This window comes from Camarhynchus parvulus, chromosome 8 (assembly GCF_901933205.1).
Source record: "Camarhynchus parvulus chromosome 8, STF_HiC, whole genome shotgun sequence".
Taxonomy (NCBI): domain Eukaryota; kingdom Metazoa; phylum Chordata; class Aves; order Passeriformes; family Thraupidae; genus Camarhynchus; species Camarhynchus parvulus.
The window spans coordinates 15,065,145-15,087,258 of NC_044578.1; positions in this window are offsets into that span (position 1 = coordinate 15,065,145).

Consider the following 22,114-nt stretch of genomic DNA (forward strand, 5'->3'; position numbering starts at 1 on the left):
GCCAGAAGTTCTTTCACAGATCTGCTTTTTTAGAGCCACAGTCAAAATAAAGATATTAAAGTAATAAAGGCCTGGAATCCAATAATAATATGTTAATTCCAATACCACAGAATGGTGAAATTCCTTCACATTTCAGCAAACAATCTTACTTTCTTAGGCTGTGATGACTAAGGCAATCTCTGAGGGGGTGGAAAGGCATGTAGAAATGTTCTGGGTTGCAGCTTCTTAACCATTCCAATGGAAGCAGCCTACTGCCTCTAATGAGCTCACTGTTTTAAAACAAAGATATTGCACCAACTGTAGAGCTCGCTGGTGCCACCAATTAGTGAAGATATAAGCTTGGTTATTGCTCCTTCTAAGGTAAAACTGTCATTTGAGAGCATCAAAGCCACTCTCATCATTGCTGAAAGCACTCTTCACTGTACCATCTCTGTGAAAAATTATCCAGAGGATGGAAAAATAAAAATATATGGTATATTAAAAATTATGCTATGACAGCTGCTATCCAGATGCAGCTGTTAGCTCTTACTCTCAGACTTACTCTTCTATAAAGGGTCTTTTCCAACAAATGATTCTATTTCCGATAAATGATTCTATGATTCAATTTTCTTAAGCATGAAAGCTTGTAAATGTGTGACTTTTATATTGGACTGCCTGTCTGCAAGGCATAATACTTGATTTATGCATTAGTTTAACATTAGATACTAGGACAAAGAAAAAGATGGAAGATTCTGATACAGTGTCAGACACATCAACACCATCTTTCTCACACAACAGAGAAAGTTAGTCTGAGATAAGGAAGAGGCTGTTACTGGAACCAGTGGGAACGCGATGACCACGCTAAATCACTGCACAATTTGGTGAGACACACAGAAAATGGGGAAGCCCTTGGGCAAGCAGCTCAAGGGTTTAGGACAAAAAGCATCTTGAGAGCAAAACCTGGATAACAGGGAAGAAACACTGAAATACTCCCAGGTACAAGCTCAAAAACAACCCAAGCAAAAGAACTAGGACAAAAATAAGTGGCAGGCTCTGCCAGAGCCATTTTTATCCCAAAAAATAAAGAGACAGAGAAGATGAATTAGAAACACATTGGGTTCTGCCCATATGGCAAACTGAAATCTCCACAAGAAAAACACATATGAGCTTGTAGCTCCTAAGGGTGCAAGAGAGGCAGTCCTGATTGAGAACCTATAACTGACCATGAAATTCTTAGTTCTGTCCGCAAGGAAGAAATAGAAATCAAAACATTAAATAGCACTTTACTGCTTTGAGGCTGGAGCTATTAATTTACCCCCTGGTACAAATACATGTTCACCTTCCTTTATTGTCTGATCGGCCAGGTTGCTCCATCTAGGAAGCAAAAAGGAGGCAAAATCCTAGAACACTTTTGCTTTCTGTACAGAAAATATATAGTATTTACTTGGGAACTAGCTTTCTGTAAGTAACCCATGCACCCAAAAGAGATAACTTTTACATTACAGTTTTGCACAGGGTAATTGATGTTTGCTTGCATTTTATAAGACAACCTGGTTTAAACCAACATCTGAACCATCTCAAACTGGTGGAAACTACAGTTCATTGGGAATTCTCCAATGACATTTGCTTGTCAAAAATGCTGGTTCATCAAAATCTATAAATTGTCCCCAGAGTACTTCAGCCAACACCTGGTGACATCCTGTCTGTTAGGCAGGTCTTAGAATGTCTGGCTTCTTGCCAGCCTGTCTGCTGAGCTGCTGGGAAGCCCAGTTTCCCAAACTGTTGTATGTCCTTCCACTGAAGTTCTCAGCACTGGTACTTATCTGCAAGCCTTGCCATCCTCAGTCAAACCAGAGCTTTTGGGGTCGAGGACCCTTGCCTCATGCCCGAAAATGGCTTGCACTGTAGCTTGTAGGTATCTGCAGAATGACATCTGTCATCATGCTGAATCCTAAAGCTTTCAGATTCCCACTTCTGAAATCTGTTCAGGCTGCCTGTCTTCAATACTGCTCCAAAATGTGAGAACAAAGTGGACTAGAAACCTTGTGTCCTCACTCAGGACGGATAGTACAGTGGACTGTGGGCCCTGGGAGCCCCAGAACCAACAAAATTCCTTCCAATTTGATTCTTCCCTGCAAACCACACCACTAAAACTGACCAAAATTATGTCAGACACCATCAGTCCATCCAGCATTCCCTGCAGCACAGTTAATTTCAGATATATCATGTTTCCTGTGGTTTTGGCTTTTGTCAAAAATGGGGGGGAGTTCTCCCTTCTTCCTTCCTCCAACCTCAAAGAAAACATAAAATCTGTGGAAGAATGAATTTTTTTTCCCAGTGATCTCTACCTGCAGAAGAGACATATTTGGCTATTTCATGACAGTATCCAGAGATCTCTGTAATGCAGACATTGGTATTTCCAGGTCTGTTTTCTACAGCTCTTCTCTATTAGGAAGAGATTTATTTTCCTTTCACCAGGCAGAGGAGAATGCACTTTGCCCTGCAGAGGTATTTTTAAGTTTCAAAATCACCCCTTCTATTTCCAGCATTTTCTTTGAGATTGCTTCAGTCAGTGCTTGACAAAGGGCTGGTGCAGAAGCCCCAGGAAATCATAATTTTCCAAAACCTTTATGCTAAGTCTCTCAACTCATGCTACAGAAGCTAATACAGTATGAACAACACTCATCCTAATAAATCTTTGGGTTCTTGTGTCTAAAAATTAATTCCTTCAGGGTTTGTTTGTTTCTAGATATCATGTGCTCAGTCTAGGATACATAACATTTTTTCAAAAATATGAAGGAAAAAGCAGAAATATCCTTGAGAAGTATAACAAAGTCTGCCAGAGAGCTCACAGAACGTCAAAATGGTGCGCAATATGCCTGGACTTTTTTCCTTTCCAGTTAACTGAGCATTAGGCGTAATTTAGAGCCAGATTCAGTACCAAATACACTGTCAGTTATTGTACAGTAGATACAGTAAAAGCTTGCAAAAGGATTCTGTAAGACTGAGCCTGAGTGAGTTCTTTGCTAAACCATGCCCCCAAGATTCCCAGTATGCATACATTCCATGGCTGGAAATGGGGAAAGAAAAGGGGACAGGCTCCTTTCCACTGATAGGTGTAGCAGACCAGAAGGTCACAGTGGAGGGTGGGAGGAAGCACTGTTCTGCTCCATTTGGGCAGAAGAATTTTGTGTTTGGTCAGAAGCATAAGAAACTTTGAAACACCATATAAGGGCTGAGACTCAGGCCCTGCTGAAAAAACCTGCTGGAACTGAGCTCTGTGCATAACTCATATGAACATTAATGAGAGTTAAATGCACGCATTGAAAGAAGAATAGACCCCTTAGTGATTTGTCAAGATAAAATTCAAAATAACTTTGAATGCTCAGAGGTAAATATTAGGTTTAGGAATTAAAAACAGCAGAAGTAGTGGAACAATTGCCTGTAATGAGATCCAGGAACAATCTACCCACTGTACCAGGTTTTCATTAGAGTTATGGCCTGCAGCCATACCACCTTGGGCTGTGATCTTAAAAGCTAAGACCAGTTGGGCTGCTTAGCATTTGGAAGAGAGACCTCCAAGAAAGCTTACCACTGCAGGAACAGCTTAGTGATGCAATAGACAATGTTTTTCCTTCTGATTCAGTATTGGATTCAGGTGTTAGGAGATCTGAAGGTCTTTTGTGTGAGATCCAAATCTGAGGATCTGATGATCAGTAAAGCATGCCTGTTATTTCCCATGAGTGTGCAATGGCACTTTGAAAAGGCTACTGCATTTCACTATAGAGGTGACTGCATGTCAGTAATAGATAAAAGCTGCCAATATAATGTAATGATCAACTTCACAGTGAAGTTGAAAAGCTAAATTTGCCAATATGGGGTAAGTAGTTTAAGTCACAAAAGCTCCAGAGAGGTACTAAGAAGTGTTTGCTGTATTTTTTAAATGGTGTGCATATACCCTAAAAACATTGTTGCACCTCAGAGCTTTGCAAAGCGAGGGTACTTTGAACCCTGGGTTTATTGTTGATGTTACCACATTCATAATTATGTAACACCTGCATGCACAGTTGAGCTGCCTCTGCAGCAGCACCTGAACCATTGGAGCCCGCAAAACAGGTTTTGGGATCAGCTCCTGAAGAAGATCACTTGTCCAGCTGACTGGGAGAACAGCAGACCTGTCCTGTCCCCATTCTTAAACCCCTCAAATGTTAGCCCTGCAAGGAATCAGTTGTATCAAGTTGTAGACATTAAATAGTTCCCTATATCTGAATGGATGGGACTACTCACAGTGCAAAAAGTTAAAGATGCATCTGTGTCCAAAAAATGAAAGCATAAATGAGCAGTACAGCTATGTAAGTTATAATGGATGTTGTTGACCTATTAACCTCCCTGGTTTTCATACAGAACACTGTAGTAACATTGTTTTGTTTATCCATGTAGGACATGATCCTGCAGACTTCTGAGAGCCCTTGAGTCTGTAGTGCTCGAAGGGCTGACTTCATCAGGAATTCACTGAAATACATCAATCAGGGTTCATTGAATTAAATTATTTGAGAGCATTTGGCATCCCTTAGGAAGCAATTAGCACCTTCCAGAAAAGGGGCCTCAGACAACCAGATCTAGAAAGTTTAGACAGGTTTTCCTCTGGGTTTTGGGACAGTTACTATATGTATATAATAAATACCTGCTTTAATTTTTTGCTTCCATTTTAAAATGCAATTTTAAACAAAGCTTGAGCTGTCTATTAACATTTGGTATCATGCTAGAACTGGACAGAGCAAGTCTCTGATACTTGTGAGTAACCTGCTGGTGATTTGCCAGCACTGAGCTGCTAAATTGATTTAATATGGAATTTTGTCATAATATGACCAAAACCAAACATCTCTCCCCTTTAGTGTGACGCGTTTATTTGCATTATGTAGCTGAATAAAATGGTCTGTTTGAGATATCCATACAATTTACAGTAGTTGCTCATCCCTGACTTGTTGCAGAGAAGAAAGCCATGAGTTTGTTGGCTTTTAGACTCCAGGCTCTGTCACAACTTGTGCGTGTACACAGGCCGAATTTGCTTGGTATTCCAGAGTTACCACTGACTTCATGGGAACAAGCAGGGTCACATAAACCAGCTGGTGATACATGTTTGTGGGGAGGAAAGTGTCAGCACACACTACCCACTGTCTTATATCAAAAACTCTTCCAACTCACTGTACAAAAGGTTGGAAGCTGGAGCTGTAAGAAAAGTGCTTCCTTGATTTTTATATTTTTCTTTACACTAAATAAACTTAGCCCTAGGACTTCACTCTCTTGCCACAAGCATTCCTCTTGAATGAGTATGCCTGATATCTGTGTCTCTTATCATAATGCTGAGAAAATGCTGTCTGTTCAGCACAACGAAGCTTTACTACACAAAATGCTGGTTAGGCTCCTGTGAACTGACAAATTGCATGTGAAATCAGTTGTTCAGGAACATCCTAGTGATCTGCTTAAGTGTAAAAACCTCCAAAAATTTTCTACTGACAAAATGGTGAGCGGGGAAGAGAGGTTAACAATTACTAATAACCATTTAAACATAAGGGCAAGTACTTCTTATATATGGAAATACAACCACTTTTTCTCCAAAAGTGTCCTGTATCTGCAATAGCTTCAACTTCATTTGGGTAAATGAGACTTCCTTTCTTCCTTCCTTGACACATCATCCAAAGACCACTATAGTCCACAGAAACTATTAAATCAAATCAAACACATTATGGATTAGTCCCTTAAAGAAAGACAATTTTGTAGGAAAATGAAGCACTGTAGTTAGTACAATCCAACAAAGTATATCATACTCATAAATAACAGAATGTTTTAACACTTGCACACTGCTCCTCCTTTGCTTCACTGTTTTTAGGTTTGTAACTACAACTACTACTAATAGCAGCTTTTAACACAAAATATTAAGTCCAGTACTCAATATAGTCAGAAGAACTGAAGGAAGCATGTTCCCATTTAGTTTCCAAACGCTGTTCTAATCCCTCCTAAAATCCTAGCAGCTTCTGCAGCATTGCACAGGAATGCCTCTTCTTCAGAAATACATCTTATTTATCTATGCAATAGGCAGCTCAAGGCAATAGAAAAATCCACATTAGAAAGAAGCAGAGTGTAATGCTTTTATGGCATCCTATATCAGCCTTCACACCAGAAAGATGTAAAGCACCAAATGTCGAAAGAGCGTACTATCCAGGATAAACCGAGCACTGCTGCCACCGTCAACTGCTTTAAGAGATGCGCACTTGAAGCACTGAGAGCAATAAGTGAAACTCCTGTTTACATTTTTTTTAAAGAAATGCACATCCACATTTTTTCCCCAGATAATGCTGTAAAGTTCTACCAAGAGGTTACTCAAAACAACTGCAAATAAAGTGCATGTACATAAATAACTTTGACTGACTTTTTGTTTAATGTCCAAGATGATTGGAACAGATTGTATCATGAACTACTTTCCCTTTGGCTAATTAAATAGCCGTCTCCACTTACCATAAAGCATATTCTTATTAAAACAAGTATCTATATTCACTTTGTTGGATAAATTACTTCCAAGTAAGTGCCATACAGCCCATTACATTCTTGCTTTAGAAATGGATCAGGTCCAAACACACAATCAAAGGATTTCACTGGGATTATTTTAGATTAGAAAAACTATGATAGACACGAAGCACTGACAAAATCATAAAGACATAAAGGATAAATTAGCAGTTACATACCAAAGTACTCCAGCAGTTTCTGGCATATTCAAAAAGGTAAAAAAAAAAAAAAGGAAAAAAGGAGAAAAGAAGAAAAAAACCCTTATTGTACTAATCTAAACATAAATGGAAATCTGTTTATGCAGAAATCAAATGTCATGACTAAATGTTATCTCCCATACAAATCAAATAGCTATTTCAAAGCTTAAAACCCAACAATATAAAAGAAATAACCAAGTTCACTAACTAGCTGAGTAGGAACTTATTTCTTTCCACAAGTTCCTTTTTAAATTGAATTGAAAAGACCATGTTATGATCGACCATATTAATGAGTCATTATTGCATAACTGTATTTTTATTGCAGATATATTACCTGCTAAATGATGCTGTTTTTCCAGAAAAAGTTCACAGTACAGATTCTATGGGAATGTTTCCTGCTGACAGTTTCTAAATCTTTCAGAAGCTGTCAGCAACCTCAGAAATCAAGTCTGCAGTACCCTAGCAAGCAGAAGCATATGCACAGGCTTTCTATTTTTAAGCTGTAATCCAAACCATTAAAGAAACACCTTAAACATAAAAGATTATTGAAAATAAGATGATCCTATCTCACTTGTTAATTTAAAGGGCACTGTCAATTACATGTAATCTAAGCTGCACTTTCTATAAATACAATTTGACATTTAAAATATACTTTTTTACCCTCCACAAACTTCTGCCCAAACTGATTATCCTCAGACTCACATTAACAAATCCTCAAAACTAAAATAAGTAACATCAAGTAAAACAAACATATCCACAAAGAACACTGATCCACAGGGAACACCCTGTTATTTCTGTTTACCTGTATCCAGATTGCTTATAACACATTCTTCATCCATGCAGCTCATTAAAGGGTGGCACATCACTCAGAAGCTTACAAGAAATTAAGTAAAAAGGGCTATAATTGCAAGCAATTACTAAAGATGACCAGGCAGAATTTTGAAGAGTCCTTATGCTTTCCTGTAGTGTTCTTGTTCTGCTTTCTACATTTTTTTGAATGAAGACACAAAGGAATCAGACACAAATAAGAATAACTCTTTGCTAGAAATAGGATTGTACCAATACCACAATGTCCCGTTATACACTGAACATGAGCACAAACATTTCTTACCAAAGATTACAAGAGAAAACTGATTACCATTGTTTCCATCAAACCAAGATTACTTCCTTTTCATTGTAGTGGCCATTTCCAAAGTGGTGCTTAAGAACTTACAGGCACAAACTCTGTTATTGGTTGACTGGATTTTTATTACTAATTTCCTCATTTGCTGTTATGAAGATTTGTCCACATAAACCTGGTACACACAATCTCATGACTACATTTTAGCATGTTCCTTTGTTTTGGATTTTAGCTAGAAAATTTTTTCTCAAGAGCATAATGGACTCTAACATACCATATTTCCATGCTGCTTTTTAGCTGGCCTGAGCAATCAGAGTAGCTAGGAAGCTGCCACAGTGGGAAAGGGAAATTTCCTCACTACAGCCAAGAATTTGAAGGTTTTATTACCTCTAAACCGACCTCTCTCACATTCTTCAGGACTGTGAATCAGGACCAGGGTCATAGTCCAGAAATCACTGGCTGGCAGAACATTTTCTGTGAAGACCATTTTGCCTGCTGACCTTTGCTTAATAAGTAACAATTCAAAGAGATATGGACTATCTATTTGATATGTAGTCATTTCCACCAGTCTTGCAAATGCTGCTTTGACACCTCCTTTAGTAGTCCAGCCCAACATCTGTGAAAGCTACTGGCTACTCACAAACAAGACCAAAGCAACTCATAACTCCTGCATGGAATTGCATCAGAAAAAACTTCAACTGTTTGGAAGAGCAGATGAAATCTGCAGGTTTTTAATCTTGTCACAACTGATGCTGCAGCTTCAACAATTCCATACTCACCTCATTAATAATAAGTGATAGCACGAATTATTTCTGAAAAGTACTAAGGATTTTTTTTGGCTAGTCTCAATGAAGCTTTCCAACCAAACACTTTATTGCAACTGGCATGATAGAAAATGCTGTAAACACAAACCCCATAGTCATATAAATGTTGCTTTAAGACTGAAACCCAAGAAATGAAGGTGAAAGTGTGGATTACGATTTGCCTTAATGAGAGGAAAGAAAAGGATGAACCACAAAATACAAAGCATGTGCATGGAGGTACATGGGTATAATTTCATACACAGACTTGCATCTATAGGTATGCATGTATACACTTTGGTCTGTATGTATCTTGGGCATTAGAGATATTTTTCAGCACATAAGGAAACCCAGTGCAGGACTTCAATTTTGCTTAAGATTTACAACAAGTAAAGAATTTTAAAATACTTATAGTTTTTATTATTTTCTCATTGCCAGTTGCCTCTTCTTTGCTATGGATTGACATAATCATCTTCACATAAAAAGCAGGGTTTTGCCTTCCACCCGAATTTCAGGTGCAAAACCCTCAGCTGAACTTTAACAAGCTAACACTTAAAAATCTGTTACTATTTTTTCTGGGGTAACAGCACACTTTTAAGAAAGTTTTGGAGATAGCAAAGCACAAATGCTCAGCAGAATATGGTTCGTCTTATGCTGTCAAAAACTTTTTAGAAAACCAACACTCAGTTTTGAGAATTACTTTTAGGTCTTCAGCAAGTCTACAAAGCCCTCCTTACTTTAAGCTCCCCACCTGCAAAGTTGAGACAATCATCATACTTAACTTCCCTCATAAAACCCCTTGATACCTATTGTATAAAACCACATACAGAACTGGCACATACATACATACATATATATATATGTGTATGTACATATGTGTATTTGAAACAACTCTATAAGTGAATTAAAGCTATGGGTACAGATCCATGTACAGAATGGATTGGCAAGTTAGAGTTCCTACAAAATAGAAGTATAAAACTATCATAATATTTACAGTCAAACTTCATTTTCTAAATCTACAGAGCCTTAATTCTAGCTTGAGCATTATGCTATATACCTTGTATTGTGAATAGACAGAATTTCTACAGAACCATCCATTAAAGACTTGACACAGAGGTTTGTCTTCAGTCTCAAATTGCTCTAAATAAACATAGTTATGAAAAACCACCGGCATTGCTAGTTAAGTTTCTCTGACATATCGTACATCACTCACCTAATTGCAACACTTATGATTGGAATGGGTTGACTAAATATTTTTTAAATTTTCCAAATTATTTTCCTTTGCATATATTGAATTGAATTCAACTACGTTTTGTCCAAAATTTTGTCATTGCTTCCAGAATGGATATGTTAAAGGAGCTACCAGAACTGTTAGTCAGATACTTTTATAAACATACACTGAGTTTGAACAAAGCAGGGCTACGTTTTTTCCAAGTCCGTTAAGTCTTCTAAAAAGGATTGATTGTATATGATACACACAAGCTCACCTACTAGAATTGTTCATTTTTCTGAGGTGAATGTTCAACTATATGCCTCAGGGCACAATTATTGGTCTGAATCACTTTTTGAGGTAGTATATTTTGGTGAGTGTATTGTGGTTACACATAGGCAAATGCAGACTAGCGGGAGCTGAACAAGAAGCAGAAAGATGAATGCTAATATTTATGAAGTTAGAATCCAGCTACAATTTAGCAGGTGCAAATGCAAACTTCTAACAATCAGAAAAAAAAATTACAAAACTCAGTAAGAACCAGCTCAGTTTAAAGTCTGCCTGTTGTTAAAAAAAACAGGCATAACACCTGCTAACTGTTACATAGCAGATTTTATGCCTTTTATCTGATTTTCTCCATATTTTTTTATCTCAGCAGGCATCTACTATCAGCTCTGCTGACTGACTGTGCCCTCTAGGCAGTCCTTGCAGGCATCAGCTTGTCCTTCAGACGTTCATCCTTCCAGTACACCTCATTTGTAGCTATCATAGAATATCTCTTTTTGTCCCTCCATGGTCCTTCTTGACTAAGACCTAGTATCTGTAAAACCCTTGAGATTCTGCTCTCCAAGGAGCTCAGTCTTGTTTCTTCCATCTCACAATATGCTGTGCTAGAGGCCAACTTTTCTTTTCTGTCAAGGTTTAACAAGCCTTGTAAAATGTACTACCCTCAAATCTCCTCATTTTTATCATGAGGTGAATGAACTACTACTAAACACTTGGGAATTGCTAAAATGGGAAGAAAGGAGTTCCCTTCTGCTGTGGCCTCTAAATACACCACAATATTTAGTGGTGTATTTCAGTTATTTCAGCCTTTCCAAAGATCAGGTCTTCTCTCTCTTTTTCTTTAAAAAAATTCAGCCACATGGTAGTTCCTTGTGAGTTTTGATCTCTAAAATCTGTTGTTCCCTGAGCCAACAAACATTATGAGAATCTATAGCTGAAGGTCATGGGAGATATCTTCTCTCATAAGCAAGGGAACAGCAATCCATGTCTCCTTTGGACAACTACATCTAATCAAGAGCTGCACCTAACTGATAAGCTGCCCTTTTGGTCTGTTGCACAGCTGTGTTTAGGACTTCCTCTGAGCAGTAAGGGATTAACACTTATTTCTTTTCCCCTCACCAGGGGTTACAGTAGCTCTCCCTTAGAATTCAACCAATTCATCTTCCCAGAAGAGAATGGGATGGAGTTAAACCAGAAGTTCCCTAGAAGTGACTGAATGGCCCAGTCTTTAGATGATCACATTGACTACCTTCTGCTTAGATTTAGCAGAAAATCCTATCCATCATCCAACAATAGAGGTTTAATAGCTCTCTGGCTTATGGTTGCTTCTGAAATAAAGCAATGTATCCATCCATACCAGCAATACCTTCTTTATTAGGGCTTGAACACATATTATTCTGAAAGTCACATTTCTAATAGAATCATCATTTAGATTTTCCAAAAACCTTGTGAATAGACACAGCCTAGCAGATAAGTGACTCTATCTTGCCTATATACTGGTATTGACAACAAGAATAAAGAGGTAATTATATATTTTATTAAAATAAGGTTATTTCTTCAAGCTTCTTTCTTTTTGCAGTATTATTTTTATCAGATAAAAGATCCATCTAGTCAAGTATCCTGACTCTGACAATGTCCATGAGACATTGAAAAACACATGAATGAAGGTAAGCATATAGCAACATTTCTCCAGAATACTTCCCCATCAGGAACACTAGCACTAGAGTTGTATACAGTAATCCTTGATGCATTCCACTCCCCCAGCTCTGATCTTACCCTATCATTTTTGAACCTGTGCAAAGTTTTAGCACTATGTGATAAGGATTTCCGCAGATTTGCCCCTTCTGCTTTAACAGATTGCCATCAATCAGGAAGCATCACTCAGAATTCCAGCTACTTTTTAAACCATGCAACTTCTACACATTCTTGAGAATAAACAAGATTTTTTCTCTTTATCAAACACTTCTCCCTTTAAAACACTACATTTATGCCTATTACATAAAAACATCCAAATAAGGCTTAATATAGTAAATAAGAGATGGCAGAGAAACTAAATAGTGTTTGTTACAGAAAGAACAAAACCCCCCAAACAATCCAGGAAAGAGGTTTCTGTGTTGCTTTCGTAAAAAATATTTTCAGTTTATCTGATAGAATATAGGCCATCAGGTGCCATTAAACACATTCTGCCAAAGCACAGGCTGCCATGGTCACACCCAGGTGTCCTCACCGCCTGAGCTGCTGCCCAGGGTCCTTCACCACAGCAGGAAGACAAGAGCCCTTATCAAGAGCCCATTTGTGCCTGCTGTCTTCATAGGTACAGAAAGCTGAAGCAAAAGATGGAATACCCTACAAAATACATGTGACTGTCTCACACAAACTTTCTACTGTGTTTCTGCACAGGGACTCATGTAGAGCAGTACACAGTTCCTACCATCACATAGTAACTTCATGTGAAATCTTTCCTACCCAGGCAGCATGGCAAGGCAGCGCTGAAGACAAGAGCTTCCAAGAGATACTAGAAGATACAAAGTATAAGCTTACACAAGTGCCTTGTACTGGTAAGCATCCCCTCCACTGGCCTCAAGATATTATCCGCCCACCAGTCTAGGAGCTGTACATGTGTGTGATTACACACTCCAGAGGGCACCTATGCATACACTGATACATTCACGGAAACACAGAAGATGAATGCCAAGCTGTAATACAGCAGTGTTTTCTCTCTAGAAGTATATCAATACTGGTTAATTTTAAAGTCTGTAGCTGGTTTCAACTGTGGGTCATACCAGCTTCATCTAATGGCACACTCATTTATCAAATATGCTGTACTACATCACCAAGAAAAAGTACGAGCTCCTTTCTAAATCAGCTGTACTTGTCAAGAGTATTTTGGGCAATGCCACCTGCCCAAGGAATTATTTCTGCTAAGGTGTGTCTTAAAGCCCTCTTGGCTGTGGGGCTCCTTCCACTTTTCAATGGATACCTTTGACTTCAGTGACAACAGAGTAAAGTTTCATACCATAAGAATATAATGCCCACAATATTTGTCAAAGCAACCTCATTCTGAGATCCTCTGTCATTGTGAGGAAAACCCAATTACTGGCTCCCTTAAACTGAATTGTGGTTTAAGACAAAGTGCTAAATCAAATTCAGTCACACACAGCCTAGGATTTAAAAATGTATTTTAAAGGGACAGTTAAATAGCAGTTTAGGCACCACATTCACCAGCTAATTAAGATCATGTTTAAAATAAGTCTGATGCAATCTGAAATAAGTAGTATGTTTATACTTCAGAGTAAAATGTTTGTTGGAATATCTGAGGGAGTTCTGTTTCAGAAACATATAACCCACAATTGTTCAGCACTCAGTGAGTCCACTTACTCAGAGAAGCCTCTTTAAAGCTCAATTATATAGCATGGGACTAGTTGGTATAGAAATACGCATGGTATTAAGGTCAGCTAGTTAAAATGCACCAGTGCATATCTGCTGGATGGAGTTGGAAGACCTAAATTACACAAGGCCTTAGAACTGATGTGTGAAGGACAGCTAGACTGAGAGAAAGCTAGAACAGGATGGCAAAGAGATAGAACATGCCACAGGAGAGAAGATAATCACCTGGAAATTGCATTAATCTGGATTTTACCTTCCCTTAAAATGCACCTGGAACTGCCCTGTGACTGTAAGCTGTTTCCTGAAATGCCAGCTGCCCATTTCATACTTTAGATGCATTTTTTTAAACTTTGAATTATAAAATAATTAGAAAATTAAATTAAAATTAGTATAGCAACAGTACAAAATTGTTTCAAACAGAAACCTTATTTTATTGAAATATAGGCATAAGGAATAATATTACATTCATGATTGCAAAGATTGCTAATGGATATTTGAATGCCTGATTTTAAAGAAGAGGATTTTTATTAAATTCATACTTAGAAGATTTCAGTGGCAGACAACTTGATATACTTCTATATCAGAAACAGTACAATGTAATGAGAAAGAGCTGATACCTTGTGAAGTCAATAGCATAGTCTGTTCTGGTACAGAAGAAATTTAAGTGATTCCTACTATTTCAGCCACTTACCTCAGCCCTTCCCTTTAATCACACCTTATATTTGTGTTGATTCCCAAGTAGGCCACTGAAAGCTTTTTTGCTGACAAGAAAACCAGGTACTGGGGTCAGCCTTTTAACATTGAAATGTACAGCTGGCAGGTAGGATTAATCTAAAACTATCCCATAGCTCTCTTAACTCTTAGAGCAATTCCTTCATTCCCACTAACAGCACCTTTTCACCCAAGTACAGTAAGTGTTAAGCCTCACAAACCATGAAAACTTAAGATAACAGTGGCTGTACATCAAGGTCCATCAGGTGGTAGATATCAAACTGCTGTTCTCAGTGCTGTGGGCTCCATATATTAGCAGTCAGAACAGTTGAATCAGCACACAAGTCCATTTCTTGAAAGGTATTAATCTTTTTAAAGGTGAAGAATTAATAACAGTGAGAGAGAGAGAAAGGGTGAGAGTAATGCAATCTGTTACAGGACTGGGAAAGTGCAAATGAAGATCAGAGCCATAGTTAGCTGTCGCAAGAGACTGCAGCCTCTGGTGAACAAACGCTCTCAATTCACCAGCATTTGTCACTCTACTGCATTCTAGACTAAATTACATTTAAAATAATTTTGAGACAGTGGAATTGTTCATAACCTGTGTATAAGAGACTATGTGTATAGCAGGGAGGCTAGAAGTAATGAAAAGGGGGAGATAGATTCTTTATTGATCAACATGTACACGTTGCAGAAGAAATAGGCAGAAGGGAGCAAAGCAGTATGGATTTTTGAGCTTGTATTAAACTACAAGATGGAAATAACTGCAAGTACAGGACTGTCTGCAAAAATTCAGAGACTCAGCAGGGATTTTAAAATAATTTGTATTTCTCTAATCATAGTCTCTTATTTTAAGTGTTTCAGAAGACACAAATGAGGACCAGTAACAGATCTACAGAGGAGATGCAAGCAGGTCACATGCCCTAATACAGACAGCAGCTGCACTAAACGCCCATCAAACTGGAGCTGAAGGACAACAACTGGAACCTCCAGTTTAAAAGTCATTTCCCATTTCTTCCCTCTGCTGCTGAAATCAATCCATGAAGGAGGATGGAGCCATTCTGGGTTTGGAAATGTGCCAGGCTGAGGACTCAAGGCTTTTGCCAGCACCAACACATCCAGCAACAGAGAGGATGGTGGTCCTGGATCTCAACACCCAGTGCCACACGGTGCAGTCAAAGTTTGCTTAAGGTGTCTGCTGCCAGTAGAGCTGCAGGAAGAAGTTGTACAGAACTTCCTCTTCAGAGCAAGTACCCAGCCCAGTGAAACAGTGGATGAATCAAAAGAAACATCTTCAGCCAGGCTAGTTCATGCCACATCCCACAAGAATAATTGTGGGATTGATTTTGCTTGTGCTGCAAGGATTCACAGGTGTTATATATTTTTATCTTTCCTAATATATACTATTGACATATATATGTATATATATATATATATATGGATATTAACCCATTAACCCTTTCCTTAATTTGTTTTACCTAATCTGGTTTACAACTTCAAGGATAACCTGTGCTAAGGGAGCCTGTACACTTATTCTATGATGAGGAAAAACCATTGGTACAGTTATGTCCTGTCTTTTATCACAATTTTGTATCCCTTTACTCTTGCCCTAGGTAGGAAGATTCACAGGTGCACATGAGAGTGTGGCCCTAAAACCTCTGTTTTCATCCACCTGTTTTGCCAGTTGCTGAAGTGACCCACAAACAGGCCTAAATCTTCTCAATCTTCTTCAAGCTTAGCGGGAGAACTCAAGTGGAAGAGTTTGCAAGACTGAAGTCTAAATATTTCATTTTAGTCTTGCAAATTAATTTATGAGCAATGACACAACAATGTAATGGAAGATATTTTGTTACCATTTCAGAGAAAAAAACATTCAAAAAGCACTGTAACTGTGCTGTATGGTAAGTAGTCTTCATACAAATCAAAATTCTGTGGACAGTTATATAATATAATGGTTTAAGTTACATTATGCAGTTACAAAGACATTATATGATTAATAAGTTAAAGTACTTGATCATAAATCCAATGAGAGAGAAATTAACAAGGGTAATCAAGGCTGAAAGATACATTTTAAGCTGGATGTGAGAGGAGATGGAGAATCAGTGATGGAAACACAGAAAAAAGCTTGGTTGGTGCTGGTGAAGCACAGAAGTGGAGTCTTGTGATGAATAGCTGTGGTTAAGGACAAGAAAAGCTCTTGGTAAAAAGAGTAGAAAGAGTAACAAAGAAGCTGATGTTCCACTGTCTTGCTGCTCATCCTGTCAATTTACCTCTAGGGAATGGGATGAAGTACGGTCAGATTAGAGTGGCAGTACTTAGAGCAATTGATTTTGCTCAGACAGAAAAAGAGCTGGAAGATATGGAAACAGAAGCAGAACAGGTCGATTGGATCTGAGAGGACCACTGTGGCCACAGCTGCAGGAGTGGCAAAGGCAAATGAAGATGAGAGGATTTAGTGAGCTGACATAGAGCAGCAAGCTGGTTTGTACCTGGCACATTTCTATCCAGCAGGAGAAGAATCGGCGTTCCTGGAGGACGTGTGCTGCAGAGGTGACATTCAGAGGCAGTGTGAAAGATGATACAAACCAGGACCTCTACACCAAGGTGAATTAGCTGCAATCACTCATCTCAAACTCAATCTATGCATGTCCTGATAACTAGTGTGAGTCCTACACTAGAGATTCTCAACTGGCTTTTCACAGAAAAAGTTTCACAGAAATCAACAGCAACAATTAGCCTAAATACACAGTGTCTGAACCTAAATAGAGTTGTTTACTGCTTTCCCAATTAGCATATTGCTAACAGGCAAACCAATCAAGGCTCTAGACAAAGTCTGAGGCATAAGAAAAGTGATCTCTAAACTAGGTGCTTCACAAAGTCCACAAGCAAATTTCAGCTTCTTCCTTAGTCAACAATAAGGAATGAGGTAAAAAAAGCTTGCACTGAGTTCCAGGTATAAAGCCACCAGAAGCTTTCTGGAAGTCAGTTGTAGTCTGGGCAGTAATATATTAGCATAAACTCTACTGATACAGAGGCCATCCTGACACTAATGACAAGGGATTTTAAGAACTCAGATTTTTTTTTTCAATTTTGTGACATGTATCTTTGGTCTGAGGAATACTGGCTGGGAACAGCACCATTTCCCCACATCTTCTGCAAAGAGAAATCCCTGCTCTAGCACCAAATTATCTTTTTAATGATAAAGGCTTCCTCTCCTTTTTACTTGCTCAAGAAGAACATAATTTCTTACCTTATTCCTACTGCCACTGACCATGGGTGGCTAATTTACAAGGTATTTTCATTAGAAGGCAAAAGCAGAATGATTTTACATGAAACAGTATCTGAATATGAAGTCATGTTAATAGATGCAGACTAAAAGAGTGCAAACAGACCCTTATGACAAGATACCATCAGTTAACCTTTGAAATAAGCAGCAGTGACCTCCCACTCAGTATGAGAGTCTGCCACTACAGTATTGGACCAGTCTTTGTGCCCCACTTTTCCTCACTCAACACCATATGCTGAAAACATCTTCCAGACACAGCACCTTGTCTTTAAAACTACAATACAATCAGAAAGAAAATGGGAAGCAGAAATATAGGAATTCAACCTAGTTCAGTCTAATTTTTAAATGAATTCAGTGGTTTTTTTACTCTAGATGCCTGCTTACTTATTCAAGTCAAGTTCACTCTTAGGGGGATCTTGTCAATAAAGTCAAATCAGGCTCTCTGTGAGCAGGGAGGTTTTTGAGGGTCTTTTTTGAGGCTTCATTGAAAGCAGACAGTTTCTCTAACCTTTTAGCAGAACCTGTTATCTGATGACGTGAATTAAAGTCTCTCAAATGACTAATAATCATATCAAGGCTGCCATGTCAGCTTGTAGATTTGAATAAGAGGGTCTGAAAACATTTGCATGCCTCGATGTGCCAGTGCTAAGAAGCTAATGTGATAGTGCTGTCATAAAGCACTGGAAAGACATGACTTAATGTAATCTGTCATGTCATATGCTAATCTTCAGCCATTACTTGAGTGCTGTAAGTAAGTAGAAAGCATTTGGGAGAAATCCTTTTCAATTTCTCTGAGTACCACTTCTGCTGCTGGTCAGCTCAAATGGGTTTTGTGCATTTAATGCGGAGCTCAAGTCAAGTTGGTTTAGGTCACACTTAATTAACCAGCACATTGATGGGTTGGGCTTGTACAACATTATGGAAAATGGGTATTCCTGATACTGCCTAACACGTAAATATTTCATATGCTGATGGTAAAACCAAAACCAAATAAAAATAAGACTTCCTCAGACATTGATAAGAAGATGTCTGTTTCACAAAACCACTGACTTTTTAGAAAGATCCTGTTTTCTATGCATTTCAGCACGTCACTTACCTTGCTTCTCTGTGTAAGGACAATTTAAACAAAGATGATTATAAATAGTTAAAGATATTTCCATTTGTAATTGCAAACTTTTAAAGCACCTAATTCGGACTTGTCATTTGAACTACAATAGACAAGAGGCAGCTTTAGACACAATGTGCTTTTTAATAAGACCAGAGGAAATTATCACAGGGAAAATTTCACTTTACTTATTTGTTTTAGGAAAATGGCACCAACATTTTTTTAATATACAGAAGGTAAAAGAGGGAAAAATACTCACAATGCTAAGTACAGCATGCAGAAAAGAAAATGAAACATACTAGTGAGAATGACAGAAATTTCAGGACAATTTTAGCAAAGTGTGAAGGGATTTTGAGCCAATACTTGAAGGTTATTTTAATAATAGCTACAGCCTATTCAAATAAAAGCTTAAGAACCCTGTGCCTTTTTCAGCTATGAAGATGTTTAGCAGGGCTTAGCAGTTTGCAACCTGCCCCAGCTAAACCTGAAGTCTTTGTGCTCAAGGGTTGCAGATCATTTAGATTAGGACTGCCATAAAGAAATGTGGGAATATTACACTCACACCAAGAGCAAGAAAACTTTCCTTATTCTGTTTGCTTGGTGGTCACATTGGAATCAAATCCTAAGTCAGACATCTAACAGATCTACAGGAAACAGAGATAGACAGTCTTTGCAGTATTAGGTCACTATGTTCATTCTCTTGCCAATGCTGGATTGCTCCTCATAGTAAATTCTGAAGTGCTTCATTCAGTCTAAATTTGAAACAACTCATTTTAATAGGACTTCCACTGTTCCCAAAGAGAAAGTGTAAAATATTCTTACCCTCTAGCATCAAGTGTGGCCATCCTATTTTCAGATCTAACCCCCACCCTCCCTTGCTACAACATGGGGAAAACTGTTGTATTTCCAAGCTCAGTTTCCCCTGCTGTTAAAACACTTAGGAGTTTCTGATCAAGAAATTGATAAATACTTGCTCTTCTGGAGGTATAAAAAGATACAAAATATGCTGTTAGGTCTGTGTGGGAACAGTAATCCTTCCATTCTTTAATAATGGGATGTTCATTTACAGATGAAGTTGTCCTTCAGTACTACTGAATGGGTTAAATCCTTTAAAGACTAGTCTTTTAGAGACCTTTTTCCTGAAGTTCCTCATGAGCTAATGACACTACAATGAAATAAGGTCCTCTGATGTTCTGCACTACAGAGTGTGATGGCAGGATTTCCTCATATTCTCATTAGACGTTCCAATTGCAAATGCAAGGACTTAGGGGGGATGCAACCCTAGGACCTCAAGCCTTCATCAGGTTATCGGTGCAATAAAATGAAAGCTCAGCTTTGTGATCTGCCCAGCTTTAAGTCACCTGAGTACTTCTGCTGTGCTGAGGACCAAAGCTAGCCCAATTTTACAGCCAAGAGTTTAAAAGAGTGTCCTTTCCTGACTATAGAAAGTCATGTCTAACAGACGTCACTACCGTGAGGCTTCCTCAGATAAACAGCCAGAATACATCAGCCAGCCAGCTTATTCATATTTCTTTTTACTCTTTTCTCACACAGAGCAGTCATCATTTCAATTTCTTAATTTTTGTTAGTGTTATTTTAAGTCCTCCCAAACTGTTGGCTGACTAGCTTTGGATGTAATGGAGTCCAGAAGCATTGCCAAGATGAAGCTCCTCAGAGCTGTGAGAGGAACTGTGTACCTAGGAAGTGAGGCTGGTGCATTTCAGTGCCCTGTACTGTATTTAAGGGGCATTCACTATTTCACTCATCAACAGAGAGAAGGGGCTGTTTTCACAGATGAACAGACAGGCAAGCTAGACTTCAGCTATATTGACTTGGTTGTCTGATAGTGATCATTGCCAGGGAACATGTTTTTCAGAGTATATACCTTTTACTAGAGAAAAATATCTATTCAAACTCATACCGGGTTTTGTCTTTGCTGTATCAGCTGGAGCTGTAACTCCACTTTTGCATGTAACTTGAGTTCCATTGGCACATAGTACCGAAGTTTTGAAGGAGGACCTAATACTTACTAATTTGAGGTCACCCTATCAGTGAGATGACTTAGGAGGCATCTTAAAGCACAGGCGCTACTCTCAGTTTATTTCCAGTGTATCATTGGCTTCCAAAGGCCGTCCAAGTTCTACAGGTCAATATTTGGTTCAGCTGCTGAGGATACCATGAAGGTGTGTTTATCACCACCTATGACAGCACCTCCCAGCCAGGGGGAGTGTGCTAGAACTACCCTGATTCTCCTTGTAGCCAGCCACTGGGAAGAAGTATTTTTAGTTACTGTCATCTGACAGTAACTGGCAGGATATGACTCAAAGTCTGTGCGCATGATTACACACACAGAGTTACCTAAACAAAGCAATCAAGGTCTAGGCTAGTTCAAAATTACTATTTATTGGTCTATAGAGTAGTATTTATCAAGTGTCACAAAAATATGGAGCACCAAAAAAGAGTGTAAAGATATCCACTATTGTAAAACACTTACAATTGGCTTCCAAAGTTTGTAATAAACTTTTAAAAGAAGGTGAAATGTATCCTAAATTTTTCATGGTTTATGTTCAATAGAGTATAGGAAATCAGCTCAAAATGACAGTATTAAACTATGAATGTTTGTGTGCATCATTGCAGATAACTACCTGAAAGATGTAAATCAATAATATAACAGATGGGGGAAGAGAGAGATTGTTTTCATATGCAAATGGAATGACTTAAACTAGTACAAATCAGAAATCAAGACTGTTCAGCAAAAGGTTTTCTGAAGGTTATCAAATTTATATTTATTAGTGATTTTTCCATCTCATTGAAGACAACATTAAGACTGGAAAAATACAAAAGTGACATCTTCCACATTGCTTCCGCACATAGCAATGTGATCTCCTTCTTCAGCAATGTGATGCACCAATACCAAAAGGAGACAATGTTTATATACAGGCTAAGTCAACTAAGGTTCAGAAATAATAAACAACACAACCTGATTATTAACAGACTGACTGCAAAAAGAAGCAATTAAAAGCAGAGAGAAGAACAAAACTGTTTCGACTCCTCAGTTCATTTTAAACTGACCTCTCTGTGTGAGAGAGCAAAAGAGATTTGGTGACACTGGAAGACACCTTACAGGCTAGTTCTATAGGACTCTAACATCCAGGTAAGAAAAATGCATTTGAGAATCCCTTTTTATCTATTTACCAATTTAGAGGTAATTTGCTGATGAGTTTTCTTACATTCTGTTATATGGATTAATGAAACTAATATGAACTAATGAAAGAATAGTGTTTTACATTTTCACTGAAGTACTGTCCTATTTTTTGATATAACACAAGAAATCCATACTCAATATTCTCCAGGTCTAACAGGATAAAGTCTTCCAAATTGGGAATGAATAGAGCTGTTTCCTCATTTGGAAAACCTAGCATTTAATCTCAGATTAATCAGAAATGCCTGGACATAAGAAAGTCTTCCCA